The sequence below is a fragment of the Gobius niger genome (genome assembly GCF_951799975.1).
Source record: "Gobius niger genome assembly, chromosome: 14".
Lineage (NCBI taxonomy): Eukaryota > Metazoa > Chordata > Actinopteri > Gobiiformes > Gobiidae > Gobius > Gobius niger.
This window is the reverse complement of record NC_136865.1, coordinates 18,827,002-18,839,312: the sequence shown is the minus strand read 5'-3', so window position 1 is coordinate 18,839,312 and position 12,311 is coordinate 18,827,002. Positions and strand designations below refer to the sequence as shown.

At 41.4% G+C, this 12,311-nt stretch overlaps 1 protein-coding gene across 4 annotated transcripts in view; it reads left to right on the top strand.

Annotated features, from left to right (window-relative positions):
* The window catches only part of trps1 (trichorhinophalangeal syndrome I), a 131,197-nt gene that overhangs the window by 70,413 nt on the left and 48,473 nt on the right, over window positions 1-12,311 (top strand). The window lies entirely within an intron of this gene.

Here is a 12,311-nt window from a genome sequence, read left to right as displayed (position 1 = left end):
CTACAGTACATGTCCCAGCCTACAGTGACCATTCAAACACCTAAGTGAACTATTAGCCCTACGTATATTGAATGGCTTTGTGTGAAATGCCCCTCTATAGCTGTCACCTCTATGCTTTTACAGAATAGGCTCTAATCACGCTCTTGAATTGAGCCCCTTTGTAGTGCTATATATTGTACTGGTTGTACCCACTGAGCGCACTAGCCATCAAAGCGCTTCTATTAATTCACCTTGATCATCTTTTCTTTGGATCAGATGTGAGGATGGGGCGTCATGCGGCGAGCTTTCACAGTGCACTCAAAGCCCGGTCTACACTGTTGCGACAAGTCCTGGGTGGCCCGTTTTGTCTGACTGTAAAACCTCTTGACATCATTTCCTTTCCCATAAGAGACAGTGGTCTTTTTTTTTGTTTTGGGTCGCTTTTGTCATGCACAATCCGCCCAGTTGTCATGGCAGCCGTGAGGCAAAAACAGATACAGGCCAAGCGATTGCTACCTGTCAGTCAGCCATCGCCATCGCCCTCAAGGCTTTGCACTTGAGTGATGTCAAGACATTGCTGGCATTGATAGACTGCGGTTTCCCAGTGCAGCAGGATTATTGGCCTTATTGGCTACGACTACACTGTATCAGAATAGACCTATAAAATGTCAGGGGTGTGACTTGGGCTAGAGCTGTATTGAGTGTGAGTGGTTTGCCTGGTGTGCGCACAAAGAGCATGTATATATATATATAGTGGAAATGTACATGTCTGCTGCATTAGTGCGTATGAGGTGGTGGCAGTGTCTTGGCAGAGCAGACTGGGTTGGGCTACAAGAGGTTTACTCATTATGGAGGGTGGGGCGGTGCGTGTCTGCGTGTGCTCGACAGGCACATGAAGACGGGCGGTGTGCGTGAGAACGAAAAATGGAAAAATGATACGAAGAGATATGATGACTCATGCAGAGATAAAAGACAAAGTCGACAAACAAAACAAAAGAAAGCAGGGATAGAAGCAGAGCTGGTGTTTGAGGGTAATGAAAATTACGCAAGGTCCACTACTTGCTTTCCAGTAAAAGCAGTTGGGTGAATCGAGTGTATGTGGGGAACAGATCAGGGTAAGTGCGAACCAAAAGTGAGGTTAGGTGTATCAATTTCTGTCTGCAGGATCAACTTTGCCGGGGAAGAGTTTGAACTGTAGAGAGAAGGGCGCACATCTGTCAGAAGCGTTGTTATCCCAGGAATAAAACGGCGCATCACAACAGCTTTCCGCGCTGTCTGCATGTAAACTAAAAGCATTTGCAGAGAATAGTCCGTCAAGTTTTTGTTTTGTTTTGCAATCCATATTACTTCGTCTTTTTGTTTGCATTTTTGGCCTTATCTCTTTGGCAATAGAGGAAATATATATATTCCACATACACACAAGACGTGAAATGGTATTGATTTGTTGAATTGTTGCTATTTTGTAAACATTAAAATATAACCAACTAATTTTGTCAGTGTTATGAGAAGCATTCTTAAAGTTTTTTTGTTTTGTTTCTTATACAATGTCGCCTGTAAGTAACAGATTGTAAATGCGTGGGGGGAGGAAGACACAAACACTTTTATAATTCATCCGCTGACTAGAAACTAGACAAGACTTATTACTCTAATGGCTTCATAAGATACGGCCTTTGCTTCCCCTTTTTCCTCCCCAACACAATATTTATTCCCCACGGCTCGCGCTGACACGCTGTACACACCGATCACACCAGCATTCATCTACTGCCGTGCCATTGATTATCATAATACATAGCCAAGCACCCAACTTTACCCCTACCGCCGCAGATGCAAGTTAAGCTAATTGCAACCTTAACCTTAAGGCATTTAAAAAAGCAAGGGAGTACACGGCGCACGCTCGGGGCTGACTCACTTCTGGGAGGGGAGCTAAAAGGATCATCGATATTTAAAGCCACACACGCATAGAGAACAGAGAGAGATAGGCGTTTGGTGCAATTTGAATGCAGCCTTTGACGCGACCAAAGAACCAAAGACGGAATTCTAAAAGGTGAATACGCCCATAGTATAAATTGACTTTTTTGTAAATGGCAACTGAGGAATCAAGCGGCTATGGGGGAAAGGTTGAAAATCCAAGATGGAGAAAGCCTGAAAGCGCGATGAAGAATTAAAGAGACAAGCGAAAACAAATGGGTGAGGTCTTGTATTATGAAGTGCCCACTTGTGTTTAAGGCGCCTCCGATTCCTCCAGCATCAACCTCCACTTTCTTTTCATTTTGTATTCCCTTTCACTTGTAGACAGACACACGTAGAATCCATATGAGAGTGTCCTCACTGTCTGTAGATCTTGGGCCTCCAACATTTTTTCCCCACGTAGGGTTAGCAGTAATGGACAGTTAAATGCCAAAAGGACATAACACTCAAAGAAAATGATTGAATTTTCTCTTTGTACTTTACAATACTTACCTTAATGCTTACAGATTGGGTTCAAGGTGTTCTTAACTCCACTATTTGATGCACTAAGACAAAATGCTCCCATAGCCAATATAGAAATGTTGAAATCCATTTGTGTCCCTATCCTGCAACGGCTATTCCTTCTCCTCCAGCACAGACCCGCCCTCTCCTTTCTTTTTTCTTCTTTTTCTTTTATTTCTCTCCGTTTTCTGAAAGGACAGCACACATCTGATTCGCCGGGATCGATACACAAACGCGCGCACACACAATCGGCGTCGTTAGTATTCCAGTTACGGGAGCGCTCCGTCGAAAGAGGAATATTTTCTTTTGAAAGGCCTGATCTATATTTGCCGCACAGTGTTGCAGCGTTGAGACATTGCACCGCTATTGACTTTGTTTTTATAGTGATTTATTACATTGAGGACATGTTTGCCATCTGAAATGTTATTTACGGGCCATTTGACTGAGGACGAGGATAGAAAGCTTTACAAGGTTTTGTGAAGAAATTGAGGGGGGGAAAAAAAGCAGGGCTGACGTCGCGGGTTATAAATGGGATGGGATGCATTTTGAGTAATGGCGGTTTTCTGGGTCTGAAAAGGTCCCGCGATGGAGCATGTGAACATGTGTGAGTCTGCTCGAAGTTTAGCCCGTCTAACAAAGACCAGATTGAAATTTCAAAGTGAATTCCAGCTGAAGGATATCATTGTTAGGCAGATAAGCGGACACGCAGAATATGTTGCAAATTTGACACAATATGGAAACAGAACATTGGTAAGACACTGCAAAATGTAGATTGTTGAAATACTTTGAATTATATGAACACATGTATTTTTTTTACATCTAAAACAGTAATTGTTTATTATTGAAAATGACCTGCTTTAAAGTGATGTTATAATACATCGTCACATACGATAGAGGTATTTTGCTTCATTCACGCTACACACACTGCACTCTTCATTCACTCCATATTTAGGGGTGGCAAGCCAATACTGTAACTTAGTAATAAGGGTAGACTGACAACTATTTGAGTAATCGGTTAATCGTTTTCTCGTAAACACAGACTCAGACAATAGAGACAATTATGTATTTTTGATGAAAACCTACTTTTTTAAAGTTAGGGTCTGTAGTGTTTTGTACATTGTAAATTTCATAATTATCTGTCTGTGTCTCATCCAATCAGAAAGTAGTAGTGCTAAGAGTCTCTTACAAATGTTCACTTTAAGTTTACTCCATCAGCATGTCCTTAAGTGGTGCCACTTAAGCTTTATGTGGTAGAAAAATTGAAAAAAAAAACTATTTCCATGCACCTTTCACAGCTCAAGGACTCAATCTGCAGGAGCCGTGATTTGAACCGTTGTGCTCTACCATCAGAGCCACCGTTGCTCCTACTTACTTTGGCTTCTTTTCCTCTGTATTTCTTTGAGTTTGTTGTGTCATAGAACTACCACAAAAATGTCCACATATTTAAATCCCATAATCCATCTCTGGTCCCATTCTGCGCTCAGTGTGTGTTCACTACGACACCTAGGATTTGCTTGCATGCCGTTAGCTAAAAGTGAAGGCTTGTTTTCACTGTTTTATAACGTGACATTCCCTCCGCTACCTATAGAAAGCAATCTCGGCCAATTCAAATTCTTTTCTTGGACAGTTAAAAATATCAATAAAAGTATCAAATGTGAGATACCCAAATGAATGTTTCCTCAGTTGTGCATTATTTGTCTGCTTTAAAGAAATGCAAGCTTTCTGCATCGCGCTGCAACTTTTTTCTTGTCTTTTTTTTTAGGGTTGTCATTGTTTTCCTCTTATGTGGTCACATTGCCCCAGCAAAAACCACAGGGCTTTTACAACAGCCCCATGCGTGACATTGGAATCCGTTTGAGACACAGAGACACAGGCCAACTCTGAGAGATAACCGCCAGTGTGGGCTTTCAGCAGATCACAAGAAGAGTTTCATTAAAGTTCTCCCCCTCCTATACATTTGTGCCCGACAGAGCTAATTATGTTTAAGCCACGCACAGCACAAAGACACACACAACACAAAGACACACACAGCTGTTTTTTTTTTTGCATAAAGTTCTCATTACTTTGCTTTCTATTTCCTCTCCACTTCCTCATTGGTATTCGCTGGATGTGTGAGTGAGTGAGTGTGTGAGTGCTTTGTTAGGAAATTAAAGCACAAATTATTTTCTTTTGCTGATAATTTAACATTGCTTTATATCCGCTGCAGGAAATTATACAGCTGATGCAGCACAAAACATGTAATTGTGTGTATGCGTGGCCCAAAAAGGCGTCTAAATAGGCTTTTTGTACTGTATTTAGGGATACTAGCCAGCACTGCATGGACTGAACATTACATCAGACACTGTGCCCCGTGTGGACATTGCCAGAATACAAGTAGTGTCTGATGTCAATTTGCATTTTTTAATTGGCATCTGATCAAAGCGTGATTTGATTTTACTTTACGGCACAGTGACAACATGGTTTTAGAATGTAAATAACAAGGTACCTAAAAGTAATAACATGGTAATTATGGTAACCTGGTGTAAAAACTGTGAATTCAGCTTGTACATTTTAACAGGTGGATGAGGACTCAAAGGTGGCTCTGCTGTAGAAGCCTGTGAAGTTACAATTTGAGCCGATAAGCCAGTTCTAAATTGCGACATGCTGATATTATGTAAACATTGAGCACAGTTTGGACGAATACTATGAACAACAACCTTAAAGAAACTCTCTGTATCAGTGAAATTGAAGTTTGTTGAAATATGTCATGAAATATCATTTATATATTTGTAAATGATTAGGATAAAGCAGGCGGCCTGTGAGCCACTTCCGGCAAAGGGAGTCTCTAACCCATTCCTGTGCTGAGATTCAAGATTTTTATTTGTCAAACCATGTGAATGATATGAAATTATCTTTCTCTCATTCTTGATTGTGGAGCGGGGGGGTGGGGGAAGAGGGGTGGGAGGGAGGTCAGGGAGTTCAGCTTCCCGATGGCCGTGTGTATGAAACTGTTCGTCAGTCGACTGGAACTGACCCGAAGGTTCCGGAGTCTCCTCCCTGAAAGCATTACCTTGAAGAGACTGTGGGTTGGGTGTGTAGGGTCCATGGTGATTCTGATGGCTTTATGAAGTTATAGATTTTTAAAGAAATAACCAGAATGCTCACTCCAGCCACTAGGGGGCAGCTTAGATAAAGAAAAGAAAGAAATACACCCATGTCCAGCAGGGGGCACTGACATAATCAGAGATCAGGATATAAATAACACATTATTGCCACGTGGTATATAGACAGACTGTCCCAGGGGCGGCTGTGGCTACAATAGTCGCTTACCACCACCGAGTGTGGAGTACATTTATGAAGTTGCAATTCTGTCAGGCTCATTGTTATTCATTTATTTGAAAAAAGTTTCCTCAATAGCATATTCCCAATCAAAGCATATTTTACTGGAGCTTTCCCTTATGGACCCCGGCAATACACTCCCAATATATTTTGGCCCCCAGGGAAATTTATTTGGAGAGCCCTGGTATAAAGTATGTTTTACCGTCATTCTGACTAGAAACTGAACAAGCAGCAAGGAAGATGGAGTTATAGACCAGACATTAAAGATCATCAGTCTTTCTGTGTGTTGAATGAGTTACGCCCAACCGCGTGCCCACCACACAGCTCCTGCCTCCTCAGCCCCACACAGACACAGTTGTCTGTCCTGGCCGCTCGGTTTGTTTGTGCAGCAGTCATATTTCCCATCAGCACAGACACTCAAATAAACAGCGCACTCCTGGAAAAAGCCTGCGCCGCCAAAATGTGACCAGCGCATAAAATGGTGGCTGTGTTTAGTGTAACAGGAACATAATCGGACAACCTGTTTGCTGTCGCATGTGGCCTCTGTGTATTTGAGTCCCGGGACGTTTGCCGGTGGAAACACAGATGTGGTTAAACCTAATGGGTGAGCGCGACAGTTTCTGGTCTGCACGGCTTTACGCGCGTGACAGTCCACAAGCAGGCTCATTGTCTGCTGCGGGGATATTACCTTTGGCGTGAAAAACAAATGACAGCGCTATACGCACACGTCAGGGGCGCCGTAAGCCACATATTACCGATGATGACGAGTGCTGAAGGTGACGGCCTGGCATTTTCCGCTCACGAATCACGACAGTGTGTTATGTGAAAATATCTATTATCAAAGTAGGCTGTGTGAGAATTCTGCGGCTGGCTTAAATTTGATAATGAATAGTTATGATAAAGTAAGGGGAAAAACAACTGATTCTAATGTATTTTCCTTGTTTAGATCCCAAGCTTAGTTTTATTTACTGTATTACACCAGCTGGGGCATTCAATTGAAAGTCTTTGTCAAATTAAAGCCACACCGCGTAGGATTTTACCCAAAAATTCAAATTGAAATACAAGTTTTTTTTTTTTTTATGACAGATATTTTCATCATTGAAATATACCTCATAAATGTACAAACAAACATGAGCTTTTGCTGTGAGTGGCTCAGCTCTCCTAAGACATGACTGTAGCTTTACTGGGAGTGGGTACGTCTCCAGCTCATCGCCATGGAGATGTGACTAAAGTCAGCAGAAATTGATATTTAAACAGGTTAGGTTCACATCTAAATACATTATATGATTACCCACTGCTGTAATAGCATTTTCTGTGTTGAGCTGGTCATTAGGAGCATGTTTTGTACTAATGGCAACAGTATGGTCCAAAAAGTTACACAGTGTCCCTTTAACTACAGAAGCCAAAACTGAAATAACAACTGAAAAGGGAAGTTTTTATCTTTTTCAGACTCATCAAGCTATTTGCCTCTATGGTCGTCATTTACAGGTCTGGTGCTTACAGGAATACGTTGTTGGGTGCGTTTTAGTGGAGTAAATATTGAAACAATACAATATCTCCTGTGGTTGCATTTCTAATGGATATTTCTGGACTAATTAAGCTGACTGCATTTGCTTTTCACTCCACATAATGCCCTCGCTTACGAAGCATTTTATTTTTCTCACATTGTATGACTCACCTAATCATACTTTCAGGACCACATTTTCGGCGCAGTTTTCAACCAAATATTTTCTGCTATTCTTTTATACTGCGGCCATTACCGTGTGAATGCTTTCTTTTTAAAGTCAGTAAATACATGTCTTGGAATAAATTGATTCTTGCAGTAGAACTTTTTTCCTTCCAAACTGAAAACATGTCGTCGTTTTTTTATTATTTCTCTCACGTTGTATGACTCACCTAATCATATCTTAAGAACCATATTTTCAGCGCAGTAGGCGAAATATCTATTTGTCTTGGGTATTACCAAGTGCATGTTTTCTTTTTAAAGTTGTACATGCCTTGGAATAGATAAGTTCTTGCAGTAGAACTTTTTTTTCTTCCGAACAGAAAACATGCAGTAGTTCTTTTGGTTACTACACCATTAAAAATACTTTCCTTCAATTGTCTAAATTGCTCTCAGTCTTATTTATGGCACAACCACAACTATCTGGCTCCGATGCTTAATAAACAGCCCTGCCTGCTCAAATGCCTATAGACTTAAGCACATGCATCTCACACACTGGCATTTTCCCCCCAGTTTTCCACGAACCACGCAGTAGTCTGTATCTCCTAATATGATGAAATTTGATCTAACGAGTTTGACTTGAGACTAACATGCCGTCTCTTTAGATATCTGCTCTGCCCTCTGACGTTTTGATTGGTTCGGACACACGTCACTTCCACGCACGCAGCCGCTCCATTGGCCTGATCTGGCAACCCGCGACGGCGCTCTCGTTCCACCCACGCGGCTTGCCGGGCCAACCAGCTGTTTTTCATCACGTCGACATGGCAACGCTCAAACACAGCGGTTATTTTAGCTCCTAGCGGTAATTTAGACGTTTACATCAATTACTGTTACAATCAGCTTACACACACAGAGCTATGGGAGAAAAAGAGGCTGTGTGTGTGTGTGTGTACAGTAAAAGGTATGTTTTTGTAATTCGATGGGTTTTCAGTCAGACTGCCTTTGTGCAAATGTAAATTTCTTGGTTGAGACCCGGTTTAGCCTCGCTTTAGTCAGAGTCCTTTTTTCAGTGCTGGTAAAGTCTGGATTTGTACAAATTTGAGATTTTGTTTAGTCTATATTTAATTTATAATTTGCTGTGTGCCCATTACTGATTTACCTAATCCCTGTGCTCAGGTGAGTTAGAACCAATGTAGTCCCAGTTTAAATCAGAGTCGATTTACATAGGTTTAGTTCTGGTTGAAACCAGGTTTGGACATAGACAGTCCTACCTTTAATTTTTACATTGCCTATATCATGCAAAATCTACTTTTTGAGCTTTAAATCATGTTATAACAGTGTTCCCTCGTCAGAAACAAACCTGGAGTATCCTGAAGTTTCATTCCTGCAGCTTTTAGTAATCAAATTTAACCTCTTAACCCCCACATTAACCAAGCACTTTTTCTCCAGTTCAGCTTTATCCAAATCTAAAACTTTTCTCACAGCCTATAGGAAAGCCTTTTCCCTCTCCTTGTTGCGTTTTTGATGCTTTTTTTTACCTATTTTTGCTCACTTTTTTGTCACGATTTTTTTTTTTTTATATACTATTTTGACCCTGTTTTACTTTTTTTTAAATTGTTTTTAATTCCTTTTTCAATAAGCTTTTAGATTTGGGTAAAGCCAAACTGGAGAAAAAAATGTGCTCAGTTCAGGTGGGGTTTAAGAGGTTAATATAACAGATGGAACACACAACTGTTCTTCTGTTTCCAAAATGTATCACGCCACCGTTGATTTGTTAGCAGGAACCTGACTAAAAGTGAAAGATTGTATTTACTGTTTATCCACTGCTGCCTGTTTAGCCCTGATTTAGTCCAGCCTAGACCATGTTTAGTGTTGTTTCGTCCTGTCTTTCTTCAGATTCAGCCCTATTTTTACCACAGCATATCTGTCCACTCATTCAGTCGGTCTTTGTATTAGTCGAGACCAATCCAACAGTCCATATACGTGTGTGTGTAAGTGTGTGTGTGTGTGTGTGTTTTAGATGTCCACACATGGTACTAATATCAAGGCCAGATGTTCATTTTGCTAAAACAAGACCTCTACACGCAACACTGGCTGGGACGCACACACACACACAGACCGCACATGGGCCAGCTCTGGCAGCACTCGTGTAATTAGGAAGCTGATTGGTTAGATTAAATGTCCATCTGACCCCTGACCAATTGTTAATTTAAGGACTGTGCCTGCCTCCTGCTCGCTGTTGTCGATTTTGGCTCCACTCCCCCCTCTTCAATCTTTACACAATCAGACATTTTGCAGCGGAGACTGATGTCATTTGACAAAGAGTGTAAAGAGGTTGTAGAGCATAATGTTCTTTCATAGAACGTGCCAAAACAGTACCAGTAAATGACCAAAAGTAATTACACATATCCAGGGCTAAAGTTGAATTCAACAGCGCCGCTTGCAGGAGTGAAATAGTGCTAAAAAGTAAGAAGAAATATTATGCTGGCTTTAAACTTTTAAATTGAGAGCAAACTAATAAAGCTGTACTTAAAATACCCAAATCACTATTAACTACTGTAAACATTTATATAATGGAAACAACTACATTGTGGTGAGTTTACATGCCTTTGCTCCAACCACAAACTACTATAGCTTATGCAGTCAATATGGGGCCTTTACAGAGGTGCACAGAACATTATGTGCCAAGCCTCAACTAGCAAACAAGCTACCGCCTAAAAAGGTCAATTAGTCCCTCCCACATTTGAGTTGTTGTGGGCTGAGGAATGCTGTTTATCAATCTTTTTCAACAAGAGTTGTACAGGATCTGTCCGTCTTCATCACTTTTGACAATAGCGTCTATTCAGTTATATAATTGCTTGTGGAAAAGGTGTGTAACAAAATCTTGACATAATTTTGCTTGTTTGTGTTGGTTAACAGTGTATGGCATTAAATTAGCATAGCATATAGACTTACTTCACAAAGGGAAGTTGATTTTTTGTAAATCCTAGAAAAATGTCAATACGACTTGTGCTTCTTAATGGTCCTAGAACTAATTTTCTGGGTTTAATTGTCGAGGCCTTGTTTCCTTAGCATTCCGAGACAAAGAGCTATGGCTAAAGCTTTGATTCTAAGTTTTCATTTGATTGTTTTACATTCACACAACTTTATTTCTCCTTCTTAAAAAGAACTGTCTCAGATTTTTTGCCCAATACTGTATATATAGCTGGTCATTCTGAGTCCAGCTCACACCCTGTGTAGATGATTATGTGCGAAGGAGCCAGGGAAAGTGTGTTTTCGAGCGGGCACCATGGCAACCCTGGCGGTCTGAGGCCCTGTCTTGGCACAGGTAGCCGGCACGACCGCCCCAGGACAGGAACACTTGGAGCAGACTGTGCCATCTCTGTGAACATAAGAGTGAATACACAAGAGGGCACAAGGGAAGCACAAAAGTACGGTCACCACAAAATGTATGGTTACCACGTTTAGGTTTAGCCTAAACAGCTACACATGACATTATGACTTACACTAATATTAACATTGCTATAAGAGTTCTGTGGTGTTTCAGTTGAAGGTAATGAAACCTGCAGCAGGACTCAAATTATATAGTGTTTTGTAGTGTGACTAAATAAATAACATGTATATACTGTAGGTGCTTCTGAGCAGTTCTCCGTTGTAGTTGAACAAAAAAGGGGGGGGAAAAAGCCTTGGTTTACCATTGTCTAGTCATGGTTTCGTCCTGTATTATTCCTGGTTTTTGTACGTAGTTAATCCCTGGAAAAGTTGTGGTTTGGTTTGTACTTGGCACAGTTACCACATGCAGCACTAGGGAGCAGTCTCTTTCAACCGATCTCAATGAAATCCGCTCTCGAACACATAATGTAGCTGTTCACTCGCACTGTCATGAATACTTGATACTGCAGTAACATACGTCAATCTGTGTCTCCATCTCCCCAGACGCCTCCCTCCTCTCGCTTCTTCTTGTCTGTCTCTCTCTCCCCCCCCCCCCTCCGCGTCCCTTGCGAGGTTTTCACTCATTTGGCATTCTCCTCCAGTGGATGTGCGAGTGTTTATGAATTCAGTTCCACTGGCATGATGCATCTTGTATACTCAATTTCCCTAGAGACGCTTCCTCTTTTATTCTCTTTCCCCCCGTCTCTGGCTCGACAACGCGATTCGGACAGTTCAAGCCGCGTTTGCTCCCTCTCTTACTCGGCTTGTGCAGTTGCGATTGTGTTTCGTCTTGCCGTTCAGTGTACAGAGACGAGGCTAAATCATTACCTCTGTTGCTACAGTGGTCTATCGAGAGACAGACAGAAAAAAAGAGTGAGCGAGTTTGTTCAACTTGGGTTTTTTTTTCACTTTGATTGCCGATGTTTGAGCTGAACAGGCGAAGCATTTTGTGCAGGAATGCTCAAGTCTTTAACGGCACCATTGACCACGCAGTCTGAGCACACCATGGAAACTGTGACCAGCCTATAGAGAGTGAGAACTGGCAGCGCTGATGGAATAAAAGTAAAGCTACATATTATGGGACTGGGGACACACCTAATTTCACTTGATGTGAATTACCCGGGCCCTGCGAAATCTACTTATAATACATGCTCAGATGTGCCCCTAAGGCATTTTAATAAAAAACCTCCATCATGAGAAAGAGTCAAAGAAGGACATAAAAATGTTTCATGTTTTGGTTGTGTGACAAACGTTGCTGGGGTGGCAACTTCCAGAATTAAACTGTTTTATTTGTACTCACTTCCTGGAGATGCATTTGTTTTGCATAATGTCATACAGTTTGGTCATAATGGCTATTGTAATACTTTCAGAAGTTGCGCAGACAAATTCTTCCTCTATCACTCCCTAATACAAAGTGAAAATGACAAGTGCAGCGAGGTTGAATTGTCTA